The sequence below is a fragment of the Nothoprocta perdicaria genome, unplaced genomic scaffold (genome assembly GCF_003342845.1).
Source record: "Nothoprocta perdicaria isolate Ctin4 unplaced genomic scaffold, notPer1 scaffold_49, whole genome shotgun sequence".
Taxonomy (NCBI): domain Eukaryota; kingdom Metazoa; phylum Chordata; class Aves; order Tinamiformes; family Tinamidae; genus Nothoprocta; species Nothoprocta perdicaria.
Window position 1 is genome coordinate 4,287,697 of NW_020455743.1, and position 25,682 is coordinate 4,313,378.

A 25,682-nucleotide genomic window follows, 5' to 3' on the forward strand; every position below is an offset into this window, starting at 1 on the left:
AAGGAATTACAGAATTTAGGCTGCTATGAAAAGCTCTGGATTAAAAATAAGCTTGTGTGTGTTTTGGCCCAACGGCACGTCTGGGCCGGAGCGCAATGCGTTGTGCTGCCAAGCCTGAGGCACGGAGGGAGAGGAACATCTGCACTCAGGTTTCCCACACTGTCAGGAGACTGGCACTACCGCATGGATGACATCTCTAATGAGGAGGAGGAGGGCAGCGTGATGGGCTGGACTAGGGGCTGGCCTTCGCCGGCGCTGAGAGCGCTGCCTGCAGCAAGGAAGCATCATACGCTCCGAGAGCCGGGGACTGTCCTCCGCAGTCAGAGGCTGGTGGCCCAGATCGGAACGGTGCAGAGCCCACAGGAAGGATGCTAAGAGACATCCATGTCCCCTGTGCTCTGGCTTTGTGCCACTGCTTATTCCGAACTAAGAAAAAAATGGAGTGCAGAACTGTGTGGAAAATGGTGGTGTGCACCAATGCAGATATTCTGTGCATACCACAAGACATAAGATCTGAAAGAGGCAGAACTGGAAAATTATTTATTCATGGAGAAATGCAGTCTTTGGGAAGCCAAAACTATTCAGTGTAGTTGAGATTTAGACTGGAAAACAGCTTTGGCAGGAAATAATATGGAGAAATTGTTTTGAAGAATTTATTAATATCTAACTGTTTCATATGTGACTCCCAAAAAGAAGTATTTGTATGGGGAAGAAGGATTCAAGCACCAGGGTACTCAATTCACTCAATTCACCAGGGTACTCAAACATCATTCTCCAAGCAGAGAAGGAGCACACGTGCACATATATAATGTGCCCTCCAAGTGATTAAGTATAAATCAGTGATTAGCTAATACTGGCACATTTACACGTTGATGCGAGCACTCCACCTTCCCAAGCGGATGTTCTCCCCCAGGCTGTGGCATCCCACACGTTTTCCCCTAGCTCTGTGGGGACGCCGTTATTTATGGAGGAGCAGGCGAGGGAGAGCCGATGACCTCCAGCCCTCCAGGATGCCCTACTGGCTAATAGCTGGATAATGTCCCGCAAGATGAAATACCATGTTTTAGTCCCTTTGCAAAGCAAATACACAAACGAGCCTCTGCTCTCTAATATTTTAGCTGCGTGCCCTAATGCACTGCTTTTACATCCTGAAGTATTTGGGATGACTTTACATCTTTCTGGTGAAAGCAGTAAAGACATGTCTTGAGTTCCTTTTTGAACCCAGTGCTGAACCTTTTATAGCCTTGGTCTCCAGATAAACCTGAAAAAAGCAAAGTGATTTAGGGGGAGAACTGACCAAGAGGCACATCTGCAGGGTAAAACACATTGCTTTGCAGCAGCCTTCCAGGGCACAGCCATGGGGTAGGTGCAGACAGACCCCCAATATTCACCCCACCTGGGGTTGCTGAGAAAAAGCTGCAATAGAAGCCAAGTTTTAGGCTCCAGTGTCTATATGGGCTTTTTTTAAATATAGTTATTTATTCTGAGATAGGCAATTCCTATCAGGGCTAGAGAGCCCATTGAAGCCCATCACCTTGGAAAGCCAGGCTAGCAGCATGGGACACGTGTCCCACATGCTCCAAAGCTGCTGACTCTGGACATTGCAGGGCTTTTTGTCTGTGTTTGTTTAAAAATCAAAGCTAGAAGCTACGCCGTTTGGAGCTGGAGCTGAATGTCTGCTTAATCTCCACCTGCAAGGAAAGCGTGCCAGTTTTTCCTCTCCTTAAGTAGCGAGGTAATTAAAGGGAAAGTGAGGCAGATTTGCCATCCTGGGAGCAGTTGCTGCATATCTGGGAGTCTTGCTACAGAGCCCTTCCAGAGGGAATGTCGGGGCAGCGCTGGAAGATACGCTGGCTGGTGGCTAGGCAGAAGCCAGGCTTAGAGACAGGAGCATCCACCTGCGCTGCCAGGCCCTGTGGAGCACTCCAGCTGCTGCTCTGTAGCAGCCCAATCCATTCTCAAACCCTCCTGCTCTGCAGTAGCCAGCAATCTCTCCATGTGCAAGAAAGATAGGGGCCACATTAACACTTAGGCTGCCCCAATCAATACATCCTAAGCACAGGCGCGCCACAGCCGTGGACTTGTGTCAGGACTCTATTCCCACCAGCTCCCCTCAAACCCAATGGGCTTTCCTTCCAGGATTTTCCAGGGCTCCTCTCTCCAGCCTCACGTGGCAGCTTTGTCGCTCCTAATAATTCCCGAAGAGCCTGGAGGGCGCATGAGGCAGGAGCGGCTGCTCTCTGCCCTTCGCTGTCCTCACACCGGGTCTGCAGGAACCTTTCCCTGCCGGAGCTGCAAGCCCAGCACCAGCTAAGGCCAATCCAGGCATTTAAATCCACTTGCTTCCTGCGAGCCCGGTGCCTTTCCTGCCCCTGCTGCTCTTCCCACAGCCTGCTCGGCTTCGTGCAGAGGCAGCTCAGCGCCGTGCCGGCTTCCCGCTGGCTCCATGCCAGGCGTGCTGGCAGCTCGGCGCACAGCTGGGAAACCGGGAAAATGCAGCAAGGAAGGGCTGGCGTTTCGCACAGAGCCTCGCAAGAGCTGGCCGTGCAGCCCGGCTCTGCAGACCAACGGGGTGCAGATAAGCTTCGACTAAGCATCCAAATGCTCTCGTAATTTCAGCCTTTGGCTCTGCAGCAGCCTGGCAGCAGACTCAGCAGAGGGAATGGAAAAGAAAGCCTCAGTGCGCCTGCCTTAGGGGAATCTCACACTTTTACACATGTTGAAGTGATTTTTGCCCTGGTTTTAGGTCCCGTCCTCGTCTGTAAAATCTCCCTAGAAAGCAAATGGTGACAAATTTGTGTTTCACATGCAAGAAGTTCCACCCTTTGAGGTGTTCTCTCAAAGTTAAGCAGGTTTTGCTGTGTTTGCCAGCCAACAGGAATGGGAGACTGATCTCTGTTGTCTGAGTCAAGCCTGGGCTCGCCTCAGAGTCCTGCTGACTTGGACGGAGACCTGACTCTAGGATCTGCCATCTCCCCTTGACCCATGGGCATCATCTTCTCATGAGTAGAAGCCAAGGTGTGGAAAGGAGTTAATGACTATTTGCTTTGTATCCTGGTGCAAGGACTGGACTCAGACAAAAAAGAAAACCCAAGTAAACACAAGAGACCCTGAGCTCAGTCATCACAAAACAGAGTGAAGGTCAGTAGGAAACAGCCTTTCGTGGTTACTGAATGTGGGTTCCTCAAGCATGCTAGAGGAGCATTTAACCTTAAGTCCGTTCAGTCCAGTCTAGTGTAGAGCTGGCTTTCAAACAAAGCCTATCCATGAAGCATCAACTTGAAACCATGTAGTCACTTCACCAGAAACACCACAAAGCTTTTCGTTTTTTCTTTCAAATCTTCTCTACAAATGCGAGCACCCTTTCTTGTGGCTAAAATAAAAAATTAGGCTTTGGTTTGGTTGCCATTGGCCTGCTGCTGATGTGCACTGCAGAGAAAGAAAAGCTCCAGTAAAGGATTTTTTCTACAGCTCTGTCCAGGATGGTGTACAAGGGTGAACATTTATGGGTGTCAGCAGATCCCTCACCAAGCCAGTAAAGAAACCCGAAGGTCACATGCCCATGGTACCCCATAACCCTGGGGTGAAAGGTGGAGCAGGCACGCTGCGAGCTCAGAAACACTCTGCACCACTCGCCAGCACCTGGAAAAGAGCCAGGCAGGAGCTAACAGCAATCAGGGTAGCCCAGGTGGTCACCCCTTTGCAGTTCGCTGCAGAAAGGAAAACACCAAAGTGCCAAAAACACCTCCTGCGTATCAAAGTGCACTGCAAGTGAGCCTGCTTTATGTAATATTCACCTTGCACTGCATAGCAATAGTAGAGCACCTTGTTTGCACGCAAACAGAAGGCAGTCCTTCTGGATTTAATGCAACAGCCATCTATAATGATGCACACAGTTCATCACAGGCACGGGCAGCAGGGCACTTTGTGCTCATTCATATGAATACTGTCCGTAGCAACGCAACACACCAACACTTTGAGAGAAAACAATCTTATTTCTATCATTCTGTTATTTCTAATCATTTTCAATGGCTTTTTTAGCATCGTGCTTCCTATGCATTTTATTTCAATGCAAGAAAGAAACGTTCAGCAGCTAATACTTCTGGTTTTTTAACGGCTCGAAAATAACGAAGGAACATTAAGCAGTTCTCGAGCCTTCCGGAGCACTGGTATTTTTAAAGATGAGATTGATCAAAGGGGCTGTGAACTCTAATGGAGATTGATTAGCTAAGCATTGCAGTGCTGCCGCCGAGGCCAGTTCAGCGCGCATCCCTCCTCCGCTTTTCATCTGCTCCGCACTCCCGCGGCCGAAGCCTCTTGCTGGAGCAGCGTTCCGGCTGTTATTAAAACCCTGCATTTCTTAGAGCGGTGCAAGGGGTGGGAAATTCACTCTTACACCAGCTGATCGTGTGTGCAACACCTGCATCCTGAGCATCCTGGTCCCTGGGGGAAGCCAGGCCGGAGTCACGGAGAGCAGTGGGGCCTGAGCAGGGCTCCTTCCCCCCAGCCGTCCGCCCAGAACGTGCCGCTGCTTCGTGTCTCAGGAGCCCATAAACCCTGTCAGGGAGAGCCTTTACGCTGTAGATTTAAGACAATGCAGTGACCATAAATATTATGCTTTGAATAAAAGAGTTGTGAATACTAGATGAGTCCGTTTATCATTAAATGTCATATTTAAATGTTTTGACACTCGGTGTCCCAGGTGCTGTAAGACCCCATAGCCAAAAAGCATCTTCACTTTCAGGAGGCGGGTGATGAGCGCAGGGCAGGGAGAAGACATCACAAAAAGAGATGTCGGGGCACAAATCTCCACCAGCTTCATGCCTTCTGGAGGCAGCCTGAGCTCCAGCCACCACAGTGCTCCTTGCAGTCACTGCATATGCGAACTCCAGGAAAGTGCCTCCTACGAGGCACGTCCCATGGCAGTCCAGTCCCTCATGCATGTCCCACAGTCACTTTGATGGACCAGCCCTTGGTGCCTTGGGGTCTCCGGGCGCTGATGCGCTGGGGAAAGGACCCGCTAGCTGCTGCAGCAGCAGCAGCAACTCGCCTAATGAAGCCACAGAGCAGAGCTCCTCAGTTGCACCACTCCTGCGCCTGTGTTTTGCATAACACTGATAACGCAGAGGAAATAAATAAATCCTAGCAACTGCGGTGCTTTGGCGATTGCCCCATGCTGTGGGAGGAAGGTCTGCTGGCCAGGGCACATTGATTTTTTTTTCCCTGAATCCATCCTCGCTGGATTCAAGGACAGGACGAAACGCTATTAAGGCAGCGAGCAGAATGCAGTAAATAATGAAGGAGACGGAGTGGTGCGAGGCTCCCTTCTCGCTGATCCCATAGATAAATTTTGTTGAGTGATGCATCTCACTGCCACATTGACGCTGTCTCTGGAGCATAAGGGAAACAGTGGCTGAAAAAAAAAGGGGGGATTTGAGTCCCAAGAAGTTTTGCACGCTGTCAGAGAAGCTGTGCGAGGAAAGCCCTGCCTCTGCCCACAGGTCTTACTGGTACAAAGCACTTGGCTGTCGCCATCCTGCTGAAACCGGCACGCTGGTTATGAGCTCCTTGCTGCGCAGAGATGCTCTCCAGCCTGAGGCTGGCTTGCGAGGAAGGAGAAAGGAGAGCTCAGCAGACAGCAGCTTCCCGCGGAGCAGCAGGAGCGAGGAGGCAGCCCTTCAGCTTCCTCGCGCCTTCACTGGCCTTTGCAGCCCACAGCCCTCCGGTGATTTGGTCACCAGCCTTTTGCTTTATGGTGCCTTTAAAAAAAAAAAAAAAAAAAAAAAAGAGCATGAGAGCATGTGAGGTAGGAATTTTGGAATCTCAGTTTTCCTTTTCTGGGAAAGAAACCTTCTTGCCTTTTGCAAAGAAAACCCTGGCACTGCTGACTGCCAATAGGCCAGAAACTGCAGGGTACTAAAAAAATACTGCACAATGTACCTTTCTGGAAAGTCGCATGATCTGTAAACTGATTTGGTGATTTGGGACCCCAATATACGCCTGAGCTCTGGGGCAAAACCACTGACACTGCACGAATATATTGTCACTACATTTGAAAAAAAGAGTAGTGATTATTCACATTAAAAACATAAAAGAAGGGGACTCTGCAAATAAATTAGAAAAATGTGATCTCAGCTTACATTAGCTCTGGGAAACAGTGGCACTTGAGTGTGACCACCGAGATTGCATAGAGGTTACAGGGCACCTCAAGACGAGTCGTGACTCTCTTTTCCTTGGAGCTGGCCCTGCAGCCATTGGTCTCAGCACCCAGCTCTGCCTGGAATTTATCTTTCTTCCCTTCATGGTCTTCCCTTCTTTTTTCTCTTCTCCTTTCCCACTATCCTCTCCAGTATCCCTAGCAACAAGCTCGGCTCCCCCCTCGCATACACTTATTGTCAGGCAACGTTGGACTGGGAAAGGGAAGAGAGATATTGAGTGCGAGCTCCCAAGAAAGCTCACTGTGGGCTCCCAGGAAAGCCAGCAGCCTTGTCACTGTCCCTCTCTTCAATCTCCCTCGCCCTTGCTGCCTTCAGTTACAGCTTGGCTTTTGAGAGGTCAGCTGGTCCTTAGGCCAAACCACCAGACAGGGCATCAACCAGAGGGGCCAGAGGGCTCTGACCTTGCCAGAGTCTGTCCCCATAGGGCAGATTAAGCCCCTCGTGCATGGAAAAAAGAGCTGGTGTCAACAGGGACTGGTGGACACTGTTCGGTTTTAACCTGTCTCTTGTAGACAACAGCAAGCCATGCTCTTCGGTGTTGGTGCCCTGTGTACGTCCCAAGGGCATTGCAGAGCAGTGGCTTCATATCCTTTGTACCATAGTTTCATTTCCTCTTTTAAGCCTGGGGAATCCTCTCCTTGCCTTTCTAACTTAATGCGTGGTCTTCTTGGAAACCAGTCAGTAACTTGGTACCTGGGACGAATGAGGTGCAGCGGATAAGTCCCATGTGTCCTTTATGTCAAGAATTAAATTGTGGAGATCAAATCCCAACTTGTATGGTATGTCCAGTAAAAAAAAAAAAAAAAAAAAAAAATTACTTTGAGGGTATTTTTTCAGTCTGCTGCTTTAAGTATTTCAGAGGTAAGGTAGGAAGGAAGAAAGCAAGGAGCAGCCCATAAAAATACAGTCTCCAAAACATATGATGCAGAGTGATGTACATCATAAAGTGGTCATGTAAGGCCTTGACAAGACAACCCCAGATGTGTTAAAGGGCAACTGTGGAACTTCTAACCCAGATCCTCTCTCCTCTGTCTATCTTACCCTCAGCTGCCAAGAAGGAGCTCTTCACAACACGCTACTGAGTCTTTCCTCCTGCAGCACCAGTGGCAGGACTTTTTCCTCCTTAGTTTCCTGGGCAAATCTAACTAAAGGTTAGGCAATAGATTTCATTGGGCTTCTGGCTCACCAGTGGAGGAGCATGGAGTTGTCATTCTGAAAGAAGGACCAAATTTGACTTCAGGATAGCAAATACTTCTGTTTTGTGGGAAGCCATTGAAACAATCCCTTTTATAACACCCCTACTTTTATTGTGTCTGCACACTACTGCTTGACCGTTCTGCGTATCGGTGTTTCCGTCTTCAAGGATCCTAGAAGGGCTTCACTCTCTGGCTGGGCTCTAAGTGCTGTTTCTCAAGCATTTCTGAGCAGAGAAGGTCACTTCCTACTTTGTGGATTACAGTAGTCTAAAGGCCAACATTTGGGCTCAGAGGAAGTTATTTATTGGACCACTCAAATGCCATACCCGAGCTGCAGCTGGGCTCTCCTGATAATAACCGGGAGTAATACTGACGGAAAGCACTTGCATTTCCAACAGCGATCCTGCCACGTGGAGAGAAGCACAACCCACATCTCCCTGGGAGAGCATGAGCTAATCAGATGTGGTTTGGACCAGGGGATTTTGCCACCAAAACCACAAACAGCATTTCCAGGAATTTGTTGCAAGGCTGCTACTCTCTCCTGCCTGCTGAACAGGAATTCAACCGTTTGTACTTGCACCAGATCAGAAAGACTACGCTTTTCCTGGTGATGATTTGAGACAAGCTTGCCTTTATCTTTTTAGATCTCAGAAATGCAAATGACCGTCTTTTTGACCCGAACCCCTTCAAACAACCAATTTTCAGTATTTTAATGATTAAACTGTATTTGGAAAAAAATACAGTGGTGGTTCTGATGACCTGGTGACTTTCTAGTCCAGTGAAAGCTGAATGGTAGGGTTATCATAAACACAGGGATAGGATTAAGGAATTCTTCATTTATTCAGTTAGGAAATCACTCTACAAAGCAGAGCAGGTAGAAAGGCAGAGAGAGCCTCCAGCAGCCTTCAATGGGAGTGGCAAAAGCAATAAAAAAAAAAGAGGGAAAAAAAAGGAAAATATGGGGAAAAAAAACTATTTTTAGATCAAGATAAGCCATCTTTAAAAGGTTCATATGCTGGGCAACAGGAAGGCATCACAGCCTGTGCGTCTGGAGATCCCCTTCTCCCGTTTATCAGTGTCCTTTGTCAGAAAGTGTTAGTTGCTCAAATCTGACAATCTGTGAGGGATTTACCAGCTCAGCTTTTTCTTGGGAAAAGCTTCCCGGATTTAGACAAACCTGGGGATCCCACCTCAAGGCAAGATAGGCAAGGCTGCCCTCTCTGCATTCGCACCTCTGTCCTGCGGTGGGAAAAGCGACTTGAAACTCTTCTCTAGAACCCAGCTGGGTGTCTGTAGGCCTGCTCAGGACCTTTTACCTTGCTTTGAGGAAGACCAGGGAAGTTTCAAGATGTCAGTGTTTCTCAGGCCAAAAATAACCCCATCCTGTCCCAGATGGACTGTAGGCCCAACTGCCACACTCATGTGAAAAGAGTAGTGCCAGACCACGAAACAGGTCCTTGATGTCACAGAATCACAGAATCACAGAATATTCAAGGTTGGAGGGGACCTCTAGAGATCATCTAGTCCAACCTTCTCGCTCAAGCAGGCACACCCAGAGCATTTGGCACAGGGCGGCATCCAGGCGGGTTATGAAGACCTCCAGAGAAGGAGACTCCAAGAGATCACATCCAGAGATGTGATACACGGCATCACCTGTGCCCTGCACTTCCCCCTTCCTGGTCCCCTCACCTCATCCTAAACAAGGGGATGGAGGAGGCAGACAGAGCCCTTTTCCTTGACTCTTTCTGGAGGCCAGGCTGCTGGGGAAGCCCTCTGCCTGGCTGCGTCGGCATTTTTTATTTTTTAAGCTGTTGCTCACAAACAAAAAGTATTCAGATGAAAAATAAACCTCTTAAAAATCCCAGCCTATTCACTCCTGGCAGTCTGGTATTCCTTCAAACTGTCAGACTTAGCAGATTGTTTACTGGAAACGGTTCAATTGGCAGGACCTTCTGCTGTGTAGATGAAATTTTAAAATCCCGTTTCTTGTTGCGCTCAAAGTCTCTCTTTTCACTACATGGCTTCACAGAATTATTATTCACTTGTTTCCCATTGAATCAGAAAATACTCTCTCTCTTTCATTTCCACAATAAAAAATATGCGAGGGATATTAACCCTCAGGCTTCAGGACACAAGCCAACAACTAAGTGCTTGGGCTTGAGAGAAAACTTTCCTCTTTGGGCACGATAATGACTAATGGGTCTATTGCCCCCAAAGCATCCTGTCTGGCTGCGATGAGGACTCGCACTGCTCAGCAAGAGGAACGAGCGTGGTGCAAACAATTTGAGACTCTGTGGTCCACACGAGGCCTCATTCATTTGGGGAGATGTTGCTGTAGCAAGGCAGAGCTCTTCCCAGTCCTGGCCTCACAGATTTGGGGGATTTCATTCCAGTGTGCAGGCATAGCGTAAGAAAGAGCCTTAACCTGCTTTGGAAGGTTCCCACAGCTGCCTGTGCAGTGTGTCCATGAGCAGCTCAACTTATCGAGCTAAAGCTTCCCTCTTTGGATCAAATGGCTCACTCCATTTTGACTCCAGTTAGTTAAATGGATGCTTGCACATAGACATGTCAAAAGGCTGCTCCAGTCAACTTCAGAAAGTTTGTGGGGACTTAAGACAAAACAATCTGCTGTGGATTTGGGGATCGTTTCTGTCTCATCTAACAACAGGCCAGTGCCAATGCCCTGTGTTAGGTTTCAAGTCCTACCTATCTTCTTCATCTTTGTCCTCTTCATCTTTGATTTCTCTCTCCTCTAAAGAAAATGCTAAAATAAACTGCATGCAACTCCATTCTGGTGGCATCTTTGTTGGTTGCCCCTTTGATGTCTAAAAGCCATCCTCTAGTCAGGACATCTGTCTCTTGGGCCTCACATCTTGTACTATTTCCTGCAGACAATACCTGTGCTCAGCAAGGTCAAGACTATAAGTCCTGGAGCATTTGTTTGGTAGAGGGGCAAGTTTGACCCAGAAGACACTTCTCTGGTCTCTCTGGCTTGACATGTTTCTGGGATGTTTTTCTCTTTCCAGGAAGGTGTTGAAGCTGTCTGCTCCTCCGTCACAGTTCCTTCCAGTCATCTCTCATTCTCAGCCTGCTGCTAACAACTTCCTTCATCATGATGCCGAACTTTAAATAGGCTGGTTTCCAAATGGGTTTGCCTCTGAGGCAGTCCCCAAGGAGCCATACCTGCACACAGCTCTGCCTTGACAAATTTAGGAAGATGGTGTAGATTTCCATTAACACCTGCTGGTTGCATCCCACTAATTCAAAAGCTGGGTTGTCCCGTGCTGGTGTCAAAACAAATTGCTCTGAGAAACAGCTACTCATAGGGTCAATAAAAGAGCTTCCAGAGACCAGCCTGATACATCATTCCCTCTTTGACTGGAGCGGATGTTATATGGCCCATAATTACCCCACCAGTGGACGGAGCAACTTCTTTTATCCTCATGCAGACTAGTTATCACTACCACAACCAGAGATCCTGTTCCCCTGATGTTCTGGCTGCATTTCATAACTGAGGGGACTCCTGCCTGCAGCTACCTCACTGCAGGGATGCCTCGTGAGCACCTACGGTTTCTGTGCCCTGTCCAGCTCATGCACCCACCCAAAACACGCATGCACTGCTGTTGTCCTAGCCTTGCAGAAAGGCTGTCCCCGCACCATGCTCTAGTTTTAGTGGGCTTGTTAATAAAACAAAAGAACAGCGGTGCAACCATGGAGAATTAACAGGACAGAAATGCATGAGAGAGAACTGCATATGCAGCCTTGAGTCTCTCTCCTCAACTCTCCACAATATTCCTGGAGGACAGACCCTCTCCTCAGCAGGAAGGCGCCTGGTCCAGTACAGAGGGACAGGCAACCCCAGGTACATCACTGGGAAAACTGCCTGCTGCTGGGCAGAGGCAGGGCTGCAGAGCCCAGGAGCCCCCTGGTAAATGCTTGGTCTGAGTGAGGTTGGGCTTGCTCCTGGGCACGCGCCACCAGAACGGAGGCGGCATCCCTCTTCTTGCTAAACTGGCGTAGGTTTGTTTTTTTTTTAAGCTGTGCTTTGGAGTGGAAATGGAAATGCTCTGTTAACCAGCAATTTGTATTTCCTCTTGGATGCAGGCTGTTCTTATTTTAGCTCCAGCACAAAGAGCTCCCCACTGATTTGAGCATCACTCCCCTCCTTCTCTTTTCAGAGCACTTTAATGGCAGAAAATCAGCTGTGCCCCTGGTTACTTACCCCCAGCTCCTTTAGGATTTGGCCAGGAGGGACAATGTAAGCCTGGACCACGCACCCTTGGATCATGCCTGAAAAAAACACAGGTTGTTCTCTAAGAAAGCCAAATTGTTAGGTGACTATTCCCAAATCATTGCAACACTGATACCCCGATCTGGTAGAGGCACCCGTGCCTGGAGTTCACTCACACAGGCTTTTTCATGAGCATTGTCAGTGGTGCTGTCCCCCTCACCTCTCCCAGCAGTGGGGTGAGCCCGTGCCGGGTGTCAGGCACGATCTACATCCCAAGTGCTTGCAGCACGACAGGCTTGCGCTGCAAGCACCGCTGATTGCAGGCTAAGAGACACGGTAATCTGGCACGGCGGCTGCAATAATTGTATTGCAACAAGGCAGGCCCCCCTCGCTGCCGGCCTTATTAGAGTGAGCGATTGCTTCCATCACGGATGGAGCTCAGACGCATTCACCTTGCCCGGGCTCCGAAACGCAGATCGAGCTGCTGACCTTGGCGGAGGTGGCGGATGACTTTTTTCCTCCTTTGGAAACAAGGGGGAAAACGGGCTTTCGAGGGATAGTGGCTGCTTTCCGCAGGCCTCCTCCTGCCTGGCATCGTAAGACCTTCACTAAATATCTGCACCAGTTGGGTGCTTTGGACGTTTGTATTTCAGTGCCCGTGCCAGGGACGTCAGTGCTGATGCCGATGACTGGAGACCTGCACTGCTCTGAGGAAGAGGCACTGGAGGGACGTGCTCCTGCAAAACTGCTTATCAGCACGATGCCATGGGCAAAACTTCCTCCAGGAACGGCCGAGCCATCCGCTGCTGTAAAGCTGTTTCCTGCCCTAGGCTACCAACCCTGCTTCCCACCCTTCAGTGAACAAGTCAAAAGGCCTCAGCCGCTAATCCAAATTTCCCCGGTAACGTGCCACACAAGGCAGCTTTTCTGCTCCGCTACGAGCTCCATCCGGAGTTTTAACTGCAAATGTAGCTGGGAGAGCGATTCGGCGGCCGCCCTCCCTTCCCCGCAGCGTATCGCCTTCCCCGAGGTTAAACGTCAAACGCTGCTAAAATATCGCCCAGGTCGGCAACCCACACACGCTTCGCTAGGTGGTCAGCGCGGCTCCCCTAGCGAGCCCCGGCCCTGATTTATGGGCATGTGCACCACGGCCCCATAAATCGGGACATATATCACGCCGTGTAATGGGAGGATGACGCGCGCTTTGTCGGCGAGGAGGTGCTACAGAGGAGAAGGCAGGGACACGGACGTCTCTCGGGCACGCAGGCTGCTCTCGTTTCTCCCTCCAAGGCAATAAAAGAGGTGTCCTGCACATTGCGCCTGAGAACATTACATCTGAGCTCAGCCATCAGGAGACACTCAGAGCTGTTTGCGATGCCTGATACTTCTCTTTGCTGCTCCCTTTTAAGCGAAGAAGAGGGGTGGCCTCTGGACCATGGGAAAATCAGAAAAGGCTGGTGGTTTGACACAAAAAGGGGAGCCAGGCAAGGCGTTAGTGTGGTGGGAAAGAGATTTATGCCTTCTACTGTCCATCTGCAAAGCAAAACAAAAATAGCTGAAACACCGGTTTTCTGCTTTATCGGCTCTGTGAATAAGCATATAAATTTCTATGACATTTCTGGAGGCTTGCTGAAGGGGAAAAAAATTCATCCCTCAGGACCTGGCCAGCAGCAGTGGCAGCATATGGTCTGCTGAAAGCAGAGGCTGACTGCATTTTGTGTGTGTTAGCATTAAAAAGGTGACTTTGTGAGTAATTTCAGAAGCGGGGAGGGGTTTTCTCTTTTTTCTTATTTCTCTCTCTTTTTTTTTTCCCTCCTTTTTAATCCCGCCTGGGCTCATACAGCTGTCACAGCCAATAACTCTTGAGCAGCGGAGCTGCGCTGCGTTTTCCTGATGGGAAGCGCGAGGGTGCAGACTGCACGGCTGGCTCCCTTACTCCCGGTGGGCTCCAGCAAGCGGAGGTCTCCCAGCTAAGGAGTCCTGCCCAGGAGATGCACTAGGGCTCGGGAGCAGGCGGAGAGGAATCAGGGGCATTTTATATTTCCCCAGCCACAGCAGCGTGCTCGGAGAAGGAGCTGGGGCCCTGCAAGCTGGTGGCTTCAGCCTGCAGGCTCTGCAAAGACGTCAGGGGAGCGAGATTTCAAAAATGATAGGGGAAATGCAAATACAAACCGGCGACTGTTTAGGCTGGATTTTTCTCTTTCAACACCGACTAAAATTTCGCGTTCTTGCGGCACCTCGGCATGTTTATCCCTACCGCTGCGCCACGCTCTTCCAAACAGAGCGAGCCGCCGCCGCCGCTAATTGCGCTGCTAATTGCGCTGCTGCTTAAAGATCAGCAGCAGCGCGAGGTGCGCCTCGTCACCTGCCCTCCCTGCTCTCTCCTCTCCCTGGTGCAACGAGTGATTCTCGCTGAGGGCGGCGGGCGCGTGCGTGGCCACGCTTTGCTCATGCCTTTTCCCTGGGCAAGAAATGGAAATTTCCCTGGATGGAATGGAGAGAAATGCCTGCTCCCCACGCAGCAATGAACCTCTAAGTAACTAAGATAACTTTTCCTCCCATGCTAATCCCAGTCTGTAAACACAGCCCTCACCCCTTGGAGGAAGCGCAGAGCTGGCTGGTGGATGTGTGCCCCACTCAGCAGCCCATCTATGGCAAAATAAATCTGAGGGGTGAGCTCTCCTTGTGACAGCTGGGCAGCCTGTGTGCAGCTGACTTAAGGACAAGGGGCTATATAGCACTAAGCGCAACGCTATCCTTCCAGGACCTGTCCAGCATGATAAATACTTATTTAGGTGGTGCTCTCCGATGTGCGGCTGGATACGACCCATAAATCCTGGTGCTAAATCAGTAAAATACAACCCGGGTGCTGTGTCAGCTCTGCCTGCGAGGAGGCAGAGCTAGTGAATCGAGTTGGATTGGCTCTTTCTACGCCAGCACCCGGAGCAGCACCCTGTGCAAGGTGCGATGCTTCTGCAAGCTGACAGCGCAGGGGAGAGCAGTGTCCCCGTGCCGGCCACACATCCCGCTGGCTGGATTCACCCTCCTTCCCTTCCCGCTCAGATGGCTCCTGGTTAAAGCCAGCAGAAGCGGGCAAACCTAAAACTGCAATAAATACAACTAGCTCGAAGAGACCATGAAACTGGTTGAAGCTGAGCAGGCGTGGGGCTGAACGTGTCTGCTAAACGAGCAGACTGTTCACACAGTACTCTTGCTGAAACAGCTGCCAGTAAATTGGCTTTCTCTTGCTATTTTTCCATCTAAGATAACACTGGAGAAAAACTGCACATATTATTCCCAAATAAATAATTCTCTAAATGCCTACTTTGTTTATAAAGAAAATGATACCTACCTGAAATCCAAACTTTCTGGAGTGCTCGGCGTGGGCAGAATAACTGAGGTCTCTCTTAAATTTTCTTCCTTATTACTGAAATCTTGATTTCATCTTGTTCTCCTTTCTCACCCACCTAAACTCCGAAGCAGTGAGTGCTGTGCAAGGGAGGGCTGGCAGCTTACTGTTTTTAACATCCAACTCAGTAGGTTTGTGAAGAGAATTATATGACACCTTGCCTGCCCATTGCAAGGGATTGAACTTCATGACCCTGGAGGCCACCTCCATACTCATGTTTAGTTCAGGCACCATTTTCTGTCTCAAATGCAAGGAAAGAAAGTTACAGGGTTGCTTTGGCTGGAACAGAAGATCAAGTTTAGGCTTGAGTTAGCTCAGCTCAGCCACCAATCCTGGCGTGATCCTGGTTGCAGCTAGAGAAGAGCTTGGGATTTGTGCTTTGCCCTCGAGCTTTCATTCCTCCTGCCCTGAAAGTAATTTGTGCTCAGAGTGTCCCTGTTCAACCAAAGACAATGTAACAGCACCAGGAATGTGGCCACTGGCAATAGTGGTGCCAAGTGTAAAGAGCAGTCCCGGACTCCCAGGCAAGAGAGCCAGGGAAAAACCCAGGGTGAGGGATCACACCTGCCTGGAAGCAAGGAAGAAAGGAGGTCGTGGAGGGAAACAGGAGGAAAAGGCAATGGATCAAGGAGAAAATGAAGAAATGGGGGAGAGAAGATGTATACGGGGAGAGGGCAAACAGCAGCAGTGATGGTGGTGAGCAGGGTGCAAGAAAAGGCAGTGAGAAGGAGCGAGAGGAAACCAGCACGCGGCTCGGAAGAGCAGAGGAGGGCGAGTGTGCCACCAGCCCCAAGACGGCTCCCAGATAGGCCACGCAGCCTGCAGCAAAGCTGATTGAGGGGAAGGACGAGGACCACGTGACAGATTCCAGTCACTCCGCATGATGCCAGGTGGAAGGCTCGGGGATGCTCCGGGTGACTGTCCTGGAAGGAGCTGCACAGCACACAGTGACAAGCAGCGAGCGGGAGGGGAGGAGGAAGGGCACGAGCACCCGCTTCCCACAGATGTTCCTAATGCTGCTAAATATCTCATGTGTGTCAATGACCCAGCTGCTTTGGAGAGCAAACTCTGTGGCAAAAGAAGAGACGAGGTGACTTTGTTGTGCGCTTGTGGCACTGTCGAGCAGAAAGGAGCGCATAGCTGTGTGCAAGACCCTTGTCGTTGCATGTCCTTTCCTTTTCTTTTTTAGTCTTCTGCCCCACCTTTTGAAAACACGAGTGGAAAGCCCAACTTCTCAGGATCTGTTCGACTCCCACCAGCTCCCGCGAAGCAGCTGCCGTATCAGATCACATTCAAATAGAGCCTCAAAGAGGTCAGGAGCGGCGTCTTAGCCAAACTGCTTATCTGCAGCCAGCCAAGGCGGGAGGGTGCTGCTCAAATCAATTCTCTATGCTCTGACTGCCCCATCTTCTTGACACTTAGATGTCACTGTACTGCTGGTGATAAAAAGGCCTGCCAAAAAGGGATGGATTTGGATTCACACTGTGTCCCATGCAGCCAAATGAGAATTGACAATATTAGTATTTAGGACAATTTTCTAGATAAATTAACCAGAAGAATACATTTTCAACAGTTTGCTTCATCTAATCTGCCTTATATTGCTCTGAATCTTGCTCCCATCCACCGTTGCCATTTTAATACTTGCAAGCAGTTTCTCTTTTCTGTTTGTTTCCTGGGATGGAGATTAGGTGCACAAATCAGAATACAGAGAGAAATTTGCTTATATAAATTAAAAGCAAGAGAAAAAGCATCAGCCTATTAAATGTGGACTTGAGATGTGGAATTTGATATGATCTGAGACTTAACTGCTCCTATGTTCATCTGCTTTGCTAGTTGGATAATTAAAGAGGAAAGGCTGAACCTCACGTCCAGATCTGATTCTGAATTAATAGCTGATAGAAAGTTCAAGACTACCCCTATTCTAGCATATCTCTAACACAAACAGTGTGGACCCTTGCTCCTCTGTGACTGTAGTACATGGTACTCAAAGTAAGAAACTCTCCTACCTAATAATAATATATAACACCTGGCAAACACTTTTCATCCTGGGAGTACCACACAGATGACCAAGTGTTAACAAGGCTTTGAAGTGTCTTCTCTGTGCCGGAGATAATGACATTTCATCCAGAGGTTGACTGTGTTGGTCAAGGACATGCAGGCTATACAAAAGCAAGGGTTAGAGCTGCATCGAAGAGCCAGAGCAGATGGCAAGCACAGAGAGGGGCTGGCAGGACCCCCCTTGAAGGCCACCCAGGTAGAGAGGTCCAAAGCCCCTATTAAGAAGACATATCTGTCTCCTGAGCCTGGCAACGTGCATTTCTCTGTTCTCTCTCAAAGCCAGCTCACCTGGAGGACAGGGGTTGCTGCAGCTCCCAGACATCCCATTAGCTCAGCTGCTGGAGACCACTGCCAAGAGCGCTGCTGGGCCAAAGTCCATCTAAAGGCTGGCAGCCTTCCCTCTGTGTCTGTGCAGGACTTTCTCCCTCTTGCTCTTTGAAAGTTGCTAAGAGCACATCTGAAAACAAAAGAAGACACAATCACTTTGCTTTACAGGAAAGGTTAAAGCACAGATCCTTAGTGTCCTTTGTCCTTGGGACAGAAATCAACACAGATGCTTTTATTTAGTGATACAGCCGTAGGCTTCTTCTCTGGGTTATGCTGCAGGACAAAGCAGAAAAAGGGAAGCCAGACTTCATTGGACACTGTAGCCTGGTAGAAGTGGACCATACTCAAGTCCTTCCATGCCTTGGATCCAAGAGACCAGAGGCCGGAAAACTGAGGGAGGAGTGACACGTCAGCCCAAATCCCCTCGACTGAGCCAACAGCCAAAGCACAGGAGATTATGCACAGGCACCTCCAAAGGACAACCTTCGGTCCAAAACTGGGTACCCATCCATTCCTGCTCTCGCAAAATGCTGCTGTTACTACACAACAGCAGGAAAAATAAACTTAAAAGCTGCTGAGAAACAGCTATTATCCTCTGGTCCTCAAAACAGGCAGCATCAAGGGAGGCAGGAGGGTTTATGTAGAGAATCAGGCTCTTGCCTTCAGGACTCCCGCATTCTCCAGCACCCAAAAGGCAAACAAGGATAACACGAAGAAATGTCATGGCCACAGGACTAAGCCAAGAGATCTGACACACCTCTGTATCCCTCGCTGCCACAGGGTTCCTGCTGGGTGCAAGTAAAGTAGTTTAGCTCAGAATCTGGGCAGGTGGCTGGGAACTGGGCTAAGAAGGCTTCATTTTAGGGGTATCCAGGCTGCACTCAGTGCTGTGGCAAGCAGCACAGGAGCTGTAACCTGGATTATTATATACAGATTATACAGAGATAGATAGATAGATAGATAGATAGATAGATAGACAGACAGACAGATAGATACATAGATAGAGACATATTCCCCCTCCCCTCTGTCAAAATTAGAGACAGACTTTTCCGTAGTTTTGGCTTGTCTCCCTCTGCTATACTCAGCCCTTTCACAAGAGAGGCAATAATCCCTGTGGGGCTAAATTCCTGGCTGCTAGTGAGATGTTTGGAAACTAACGTAATGATCAGCCTAGCGTGACCCATGAGGAAATGAGTGATTCCACATACGGGCTGGGGGCTGCAGACAAGGGCAGAGGCCCAGTGGTCATCAGGGATAAAAAGGGGATATCCATCACGCGGATCCCATAAAAAGGGTATATCCACCCCCATAAAAGCAGGGATATCCATCAGGCAGATCACTCATCGGTTCCTAACAGTCAGAGTGACAGCATGCAGCAAGCAGCGTGGCTCCTTGAATCCGGGTACGGAGAGGTGAATGCAGCAAGTGAGCTGGAAAGATGCATGATAAGGAATCAAAACAGGAAGCACGGAGCATTGAAAGCAGGAGGCGTGCTCGACGACGTGGCAGGAAAAGGAGGAAAATACCCTTCGCAGGACGTGGAAGGGAGCAGGCTGCCTGGCCGGGATAGATCCGTGCTCGCCGCTCGCTCCAGCCAAATTGATTTCCCTGCCGCTGCTCCACCCGGCGCGCTTGCACAGTGCGGAGCCCCAGGGCCTTCTCAGTGGGAAATGCTCTCATAAAAGACTGCTTTTTCAGACCAGCGTTTAGCCCTCCCTCCCCTTCCACTGTGCTTTGACCCTAAGCTGCAATTCCTCCTAGATTTTGCAAGTCCAGACCCCCACCGGAGGATTTTGCCTCCCTGGCAGGAGCTGCCTTTGACTCCCCGGAGAGGCAGGTGCTCTCTGGGCACCGGCGTTTTAGGGGCTGGCAGAGGTCTCAGCTGGCAGCCAGCAGCTACATTCCCCTTATTATCCTTCCAGCTTTCAGCTACTGATGCAATTTCCACTCCGGCACTGGAGCCAGGGCAGGCAAGAAGGAAGCCCGGGAGCGTTGCCTCCATTCAGCAGCTCGGCGCCTGTTCCTCCGGGCCGGGAGCTGAAGCAGGACCTGGATGCAGGCAGCCCACGTGTTGAATCGCTCACTTGGTTTGGCGGCGACGTCCCAGACGCTGCTTTCCAGAAAGCACCTGCAGCTCCAACGAAACACAGTGCCTGCAAGGGCTATAAGCTCGCAAGGAGCTGGAGTATAAATGCATTTTGCTGGCCTACGTCCCTTGCACTTTCACAAATGCCTTTAAAATTATGGGCATTAATGCTCTCACCCAAGCACCCCTTTCGCAGGGATTGGAATAACAGCAGTGAGGGCTGCCTGAGCAGGGGAAATCTGCCACGCTGCAAGTTTCTGACTTTCCAGTGACACTTGTGTGTGTTGCCCTGTGCCCAAGGCATGTGAGTAGCTGGCTGCTGGCTCTACCTCTTCATTTCCTTCTCACATAAAGCCCAGCCTGGCTGGTTAGACTGAAAATGTGAACTTCTCCTCAGGGACAGGAGAAGAAGACTTGACACAGAGCTGTAATTTTTTAGTGCTATTTTTCAACTCTTCCCCCTTCCCCAAAGAGATTTTCTGTTAGCCAAAATAACCCAATAGCTCTTAAATGGAGAAATCCTGGCAGGGGCATTTAATCAAAGCTCCCAATCCAGTGCTTTTCCCTCTCATCCTAGGGAGAGGGATAGGTAGGGGATCCAGGGAGAACTCTGTATTTTCCCTGAAAAAAACAACACTTCTAGTGAAAAATATTCAGCTGGAAACCCAGCTGTCAACTGATGCCCATTGATGGTGACTGATTCCAAACTAATTTTCATCAATCTTTTTTTTTTAGCAGCTTTTCATAAAACTACAGGAAACTTACATCCCAGTTTTCCTCACTCAGGCTGCTCAGACTCAGATGCTCAGGCTACACAAGCCCCTTCTCAGACACTGCCAAGTGCATCATCACTCGGTAGGGCTGGTTCTTGGAGCCAGTAACAGGGCATGCCTGTGAACTGCTAATCATTTATTTTAAACCAGGGATACCTGCCTCTTTGCAGAAGACCTGGGGACTCAAATCCTTCCTAAGGACATCAGTCAAGGTGTTAAGGTCATCAGGAAGGATATTTGCCCCTTTGTTTGAAAAATGTTGTGTTCAATAAGAGACACCATAGTGCCAAAACCGCAAACTAACTACAGCAATGATACCTACGGCACCTACTGAAAAAAAGAAAAAAAAAAAAAAAAAAAGTATCAGACTTTTTTTTTACTCTTAATTACAAGTATATTGTTAAAAACATAGGTGGAAGTTATTACAATAAGGTTTGATCTGGAAAGGAATCATTGAGATCATATGAGAAAAGGCAAGGGATGGAGCATTTGGATCTCTCGTTAAAAAATCAATGCAAAATAGAGTGATCATAGGTAATCATAGATGAGAGGAAAAAGCAGAAAAGAGGAGTGAGGGGGAAAATACAAAATGAAGCCAGGCAAACATTGCAGTGTTGGAAGCTGGCTTTGAGATATTGCAGTCCCAGTCTGATCTTCACCGGGTTTTTGGCAGGGCACCAATAGGGAACGGCTCATCTTCAAGGTCTGGCTTGACCCATTACTGTCACAGGTGTTAGCAGAATTACAATGAAAATCCAGATCTGATTCCCAATTTTGGAGGTGTTCAGATGTGAGAGTTTTGTTTAAGGCTCCCTTTTAATGAAAAAGTGGGCAAACTGTGATCAAGGGGAAGGAATTGTCTCCATTCTCATGATTCACATCTCCCAACACCCACAATATATGCATTTCCCCTCTCTGATCTGCTCACTTCTGAAGGGCACAGCTGAGAACAGAGCGGGGAGCCGCGGACTAAATGGCAAAAGGAAGAAATAATAAAAAAAAAAATGCAGTTACATTTTATATCTCTCCAACATTTTGCTAAATTGGTTCTGCAAGCTTCCACAAGTTGGGGGAGCCGCGGAAGGGAGGGAGAGAAATTTCATTAAGCAAAAGATTCCCGGAGATAATTGGGAGGCCAGGGATAATAGGAGCAGGCTGCATTGTGCTGCGAAAGGAGGGCGCTTGCTTCGCGTGCGCTAATTGAGCAAGCCGAGAGGAGCCTTCTGCGGGGCCGGGGCTCTATCTCGGAGCCTGACGGGGATGTATAATCTTGCTGGTTTAAATAGACATTAGGGGGCTCCATTTTTTAAAAAATAAGCCGCTGAGTCGCGCTGGCAACCCAGGCAAGCGAGCACGGGCAGCGCGCTCTGCCTCCTCCCCCGCTCTTTCCGATGGCGGCTCTCTGCCCAGCTCCCGCTGCGCCAGGCCCTTGAGGCCAGCCCCACGGCCAAGGGCGCGGAGGAGGACTGTGCAGTGGGGCAACGAGGAAGGCACAGGAAACATGGCAGGCCCCCGGAGCCCCGTCTTGCTGCTCTCATGCTCTTAAGATTAAACCCCCCCGTCAAGCTGGAGGTTGCTGCCTTAGCATGCTGCCATCGGGGACGTGCTAAGCGAGGCCGTGAGGCTGCAGAGCGGGTGGCGGCAGGTTTCGCTCCTGCACATGGCCCTTTTCTGCTAATACCGCTGAAGAGGCCTGGCCTGGGGATTTTATTTGCACATCTATCAGCCCGTGCCCTAAAATTATCCAGATTAAAAAAAAAAAAATCTGTATCTGACTAATTAAAAATCATTAGCTTGGTGATGTCTGATTAGCCGCACAAGTACAGGCGTGTCTCTCTAGACTCTTCTGCGCAAATCAGCAACGTCGCGGCGCTCGTCCTCGCTCGCCCTCCGGGCCGTTTAATGCACGCAGGGAAAGCAAACAGAGCCAGGAGGAAAGCGGATTAGGACGGCATCCGCTCGGAGGTCTCCTTCTGCTCCCGGCACGGCACAGGGAAATTTCAGCGCGAACGAGACCTGAATTCTTGCACATTTCACGCCGCGCCAGCCGCTCGCGCCGGCGCTCCCGCCTGTGCCGGTTATTGTTTCCTCCGCAGGCCGCTCGCGGCGCTGGCTCCGTCGTGACAATTAGTGATAAATCACTGCTGGGAGCTGGGGCCGTCCGCTGGAACGCGCCCAAGAGCCGCTTCCCGGGAGGGAGAGCGCAAGGATGCGCAGCGGCCTCGGGCTTCCCGTTCCCTCTGCTTTTAACGACGGGGCCGGCAGGGCTGCGCTTTAGTCCTGCGAATACTGTGGCGGCGTGGAATAACGTTCCCTCCTGGAGCACGCATCCGAAAGCTGCCTCCTTCCGCTACACATGCTGCCCCCATGGAAATCGGTGGGAGCTTCATGCAGGGATATGAGGGCAGGATTTAGCCCATAAATCACAACCCAGATCATAAATACACGCTTAAACCTTCTCTTAATATGATTCATTAAGAAGGAGCTTTTACGGTTGGGGTGGTTTTAATTATCACTGTGTAATTTTATTGTTATTGTTTCCATTAAACATTAACAAACGCTCCTTATTTTTGGTTAACAAAGATCTTTCTTAGATTGCACAGTAGTTAATGAAAACCACATAAACGCATGCAGAAAGATACCGGGACTCTCACTCAATTAAATGCAAAACTTAAACTAGGAGTTCTATAAAAACACAGATTGTAATGAATCATAAATAAATACAGAAAACTAACAACTGCTTTGGGTGCAGCAATGAATTTATAGCCCAAAGATTTGCATCTTTAAGGTCTGAAAGGCTGTCTGCATTCGCTGCAGCCCCCAGAAGAGCGCCCAGATCCCCTCCTCCGTGTCAGAGCCCCTGCTCGGAGCTCATTTTGTGGGCCTCTGCAAATGAGCTCCCCAATAGCCACCGGAGCCTGATTTAAGATCAGCTTTGTCCAGCATGACACCCAGATGTGCTGGCGTTATCCTTATCAACAGCGAGTAGGAAGCAGCTGTAGGAGCTGGTGCTGGCCTTCACCTGTAGGTTCACCTGCAGGAAACGCTATGGATGACTCCAGACCTCTTCAGTTTATTGGGATGCTGCTATGGAAGGGGTCTGCGCCATTTGTTAGGCAGAGGTCACCTTATTTTTTCTGAAACTGGTGTGGAGAACCATTCCCATGGAGGTATCTCCTCCAGCATAACCACCACCTTGGTGGCAGAGGTCTCCCAAAATCACAGGAGACAGGTAAGAGGCATGGCGGCCTCAGCAAGACACAAGAAGTGACTTTGCTGCGGCTGGGGTGGCCTTGGTCTTTGGAGGTGCAGCTGGGAGCTCCTCCTGTGTGCCAGCTAGCACAAATGGAGTTTGTGTGGCTCTGTGGGCTTTTCTAACCGTGCACATGTTCTACTTCCAGGGGCTGGACCCAACAGGCAAAAAAAAAAAAAAAGAAAGAAAGAAAGAGGAGGCAGCAGCATGAGCTTTAAGCTAGGGTCAACTTCTATGAGCGAGACAACAGCTAAGGCTGCGGAGTGGGTCCACAATATAGCTGGATCCACAATATATTAGGATGCAACCACACTGACTGTGGCACTCTGGCAGCTGGGGCTGCATGAACATCTGTGGGCTTGGATGCTTACGGACCATCCACGGAGCCCTGCTTCTGGCTCCCAGCACAGCAGCTCCATCGTTCCAGGGCATCCAGCAGGTATTGCCAAACAAGTCTCAAACACTCCTAGCACGCCACAAGCGTAAAAATAAGGGAAAACACATCTCCTCTCCTGGCGAAGGTGTTGAGATGACAGTGCCTCCTCAGGCGCTGCCTTACTGGCACAGTGAGGATGGGACTTGCCTGGAAACTGTCTGAAAGCGAAGCTAGGAGCCAACAGCTGTGCTGGGGAATGGGGGCTGCAAGGAGCCGTGCGGGGACCCGCTGTGCCCAGCCAGCCCCGTGCCCACGCCTGCTGCAGCGCCCGAGCCCTGGCCGTGCAAACCTTTAGCACCACTTTTTGCAGGGAAAGAAGACATTTTCTGCTCTCCTAGGCTGCAGTCGGCTGTAACCATCTTCTACTACTATTATTTCGCTTTTATGCAGTGACTTAAGGGAAACTGGCTTCAATAATAACGTGGTAGGTGTGTTTTAACTCTTCTTTTTTCCTGTTTTAAATCCAGTTCTCCAGCATGAAAAGGGAACGTAAAGGAGATAAGTAATTTATATGCCAGCTGCCATTTTCTTTAAATTGATAGACTATTCGCTTTTGAAGCTTCATTTGCAGATTATTTATTCTGGTCTCCAATGTCCAACTCCGATATCAAAAAGATAGAGTGCAAACCCTTAATTATACTTGCATGTCCAGTATATGTTAAGAACCTATAAAACAAAGCACGTGCACTCTTCGGGCTCGTAATAGTTTGATGAAGATTTCCAAATTTCTCAAACTGTCAGTTCATTTCCAGAGATGGATTATTTCTGTGAGGATTTCATCTATCTAATTATTTCTGTCCTGATTACGTAACTGCTCCATATTTTTCACCCCCGTGCCCTACCCTCGTCGCAGCCAGAGCGGGGGTGACGTGGCCTTGCTTTTTAGCATATAGATGACATACAGCCGCGGCAGGGAGGATGCTCTCGGAGGTTCCTCCGCACAGAGGCACCGCGGTAGCCCCCGCAGCTGGCAGGGCGCACGTGCACATCCACAAGGGCGGTTTTGTTTGGGCGGAGGGGGGTTCCCTCCTCCCGAGCCTTAGAGACACGCATGGCTGCGGGACAGGAATTTCTGCCCCGGAGCTTCAACTTGCAGCAAGGGCAGCGAGCTCCGCTCTTCCAAAGCCGTGCTCAAAGCTGCCCTGCGCAGCCGGATATTACGGCAGCAGGCAAGCATTTCCATGGTGTAACGGGGGATGGTCCTTGGGGATGGGGTAATTGGGACCTCAAGCACTGATAAACACAGGGAGGGCTCCGAGCAGCTTCTTGCAAGGGTAAAAATGACCTCTGGCTGCTGCACTTTCCTCTTAAAGCAGGTCAGTCCGTGGATGCAGCAGCACAAGACACCGCTTTAAGTTTCTCTTCTGGCACCATCCTCCCTTGCTAGTTTATGGCCCTTTTCAGCACGATGGCTGTATAATTCCTACACAAGCTCCGTGAAAGCGCCTGTCATGTATTTTCCGCGGAGCGGGGAGTTACAGCTTGGCTTTGCAGTCCTGCAGTGCCTTGGGGCAGGGGCAGTGGCACGCAGAGAGGAGGAGAGCGTCCTGGAGCAGAGCGAGCGCAGCCACCGCCGGCCCTTGGGCACCTCTGCTGCCCTCGGCAGCCTGGCCGTGCGGGAGCCGTGCGGGAGGGCAGCACGAGGAGGGCACCCGGCAGCCTGGCCGTGCGGGAGGGCAGCACGAGGAGGGCACC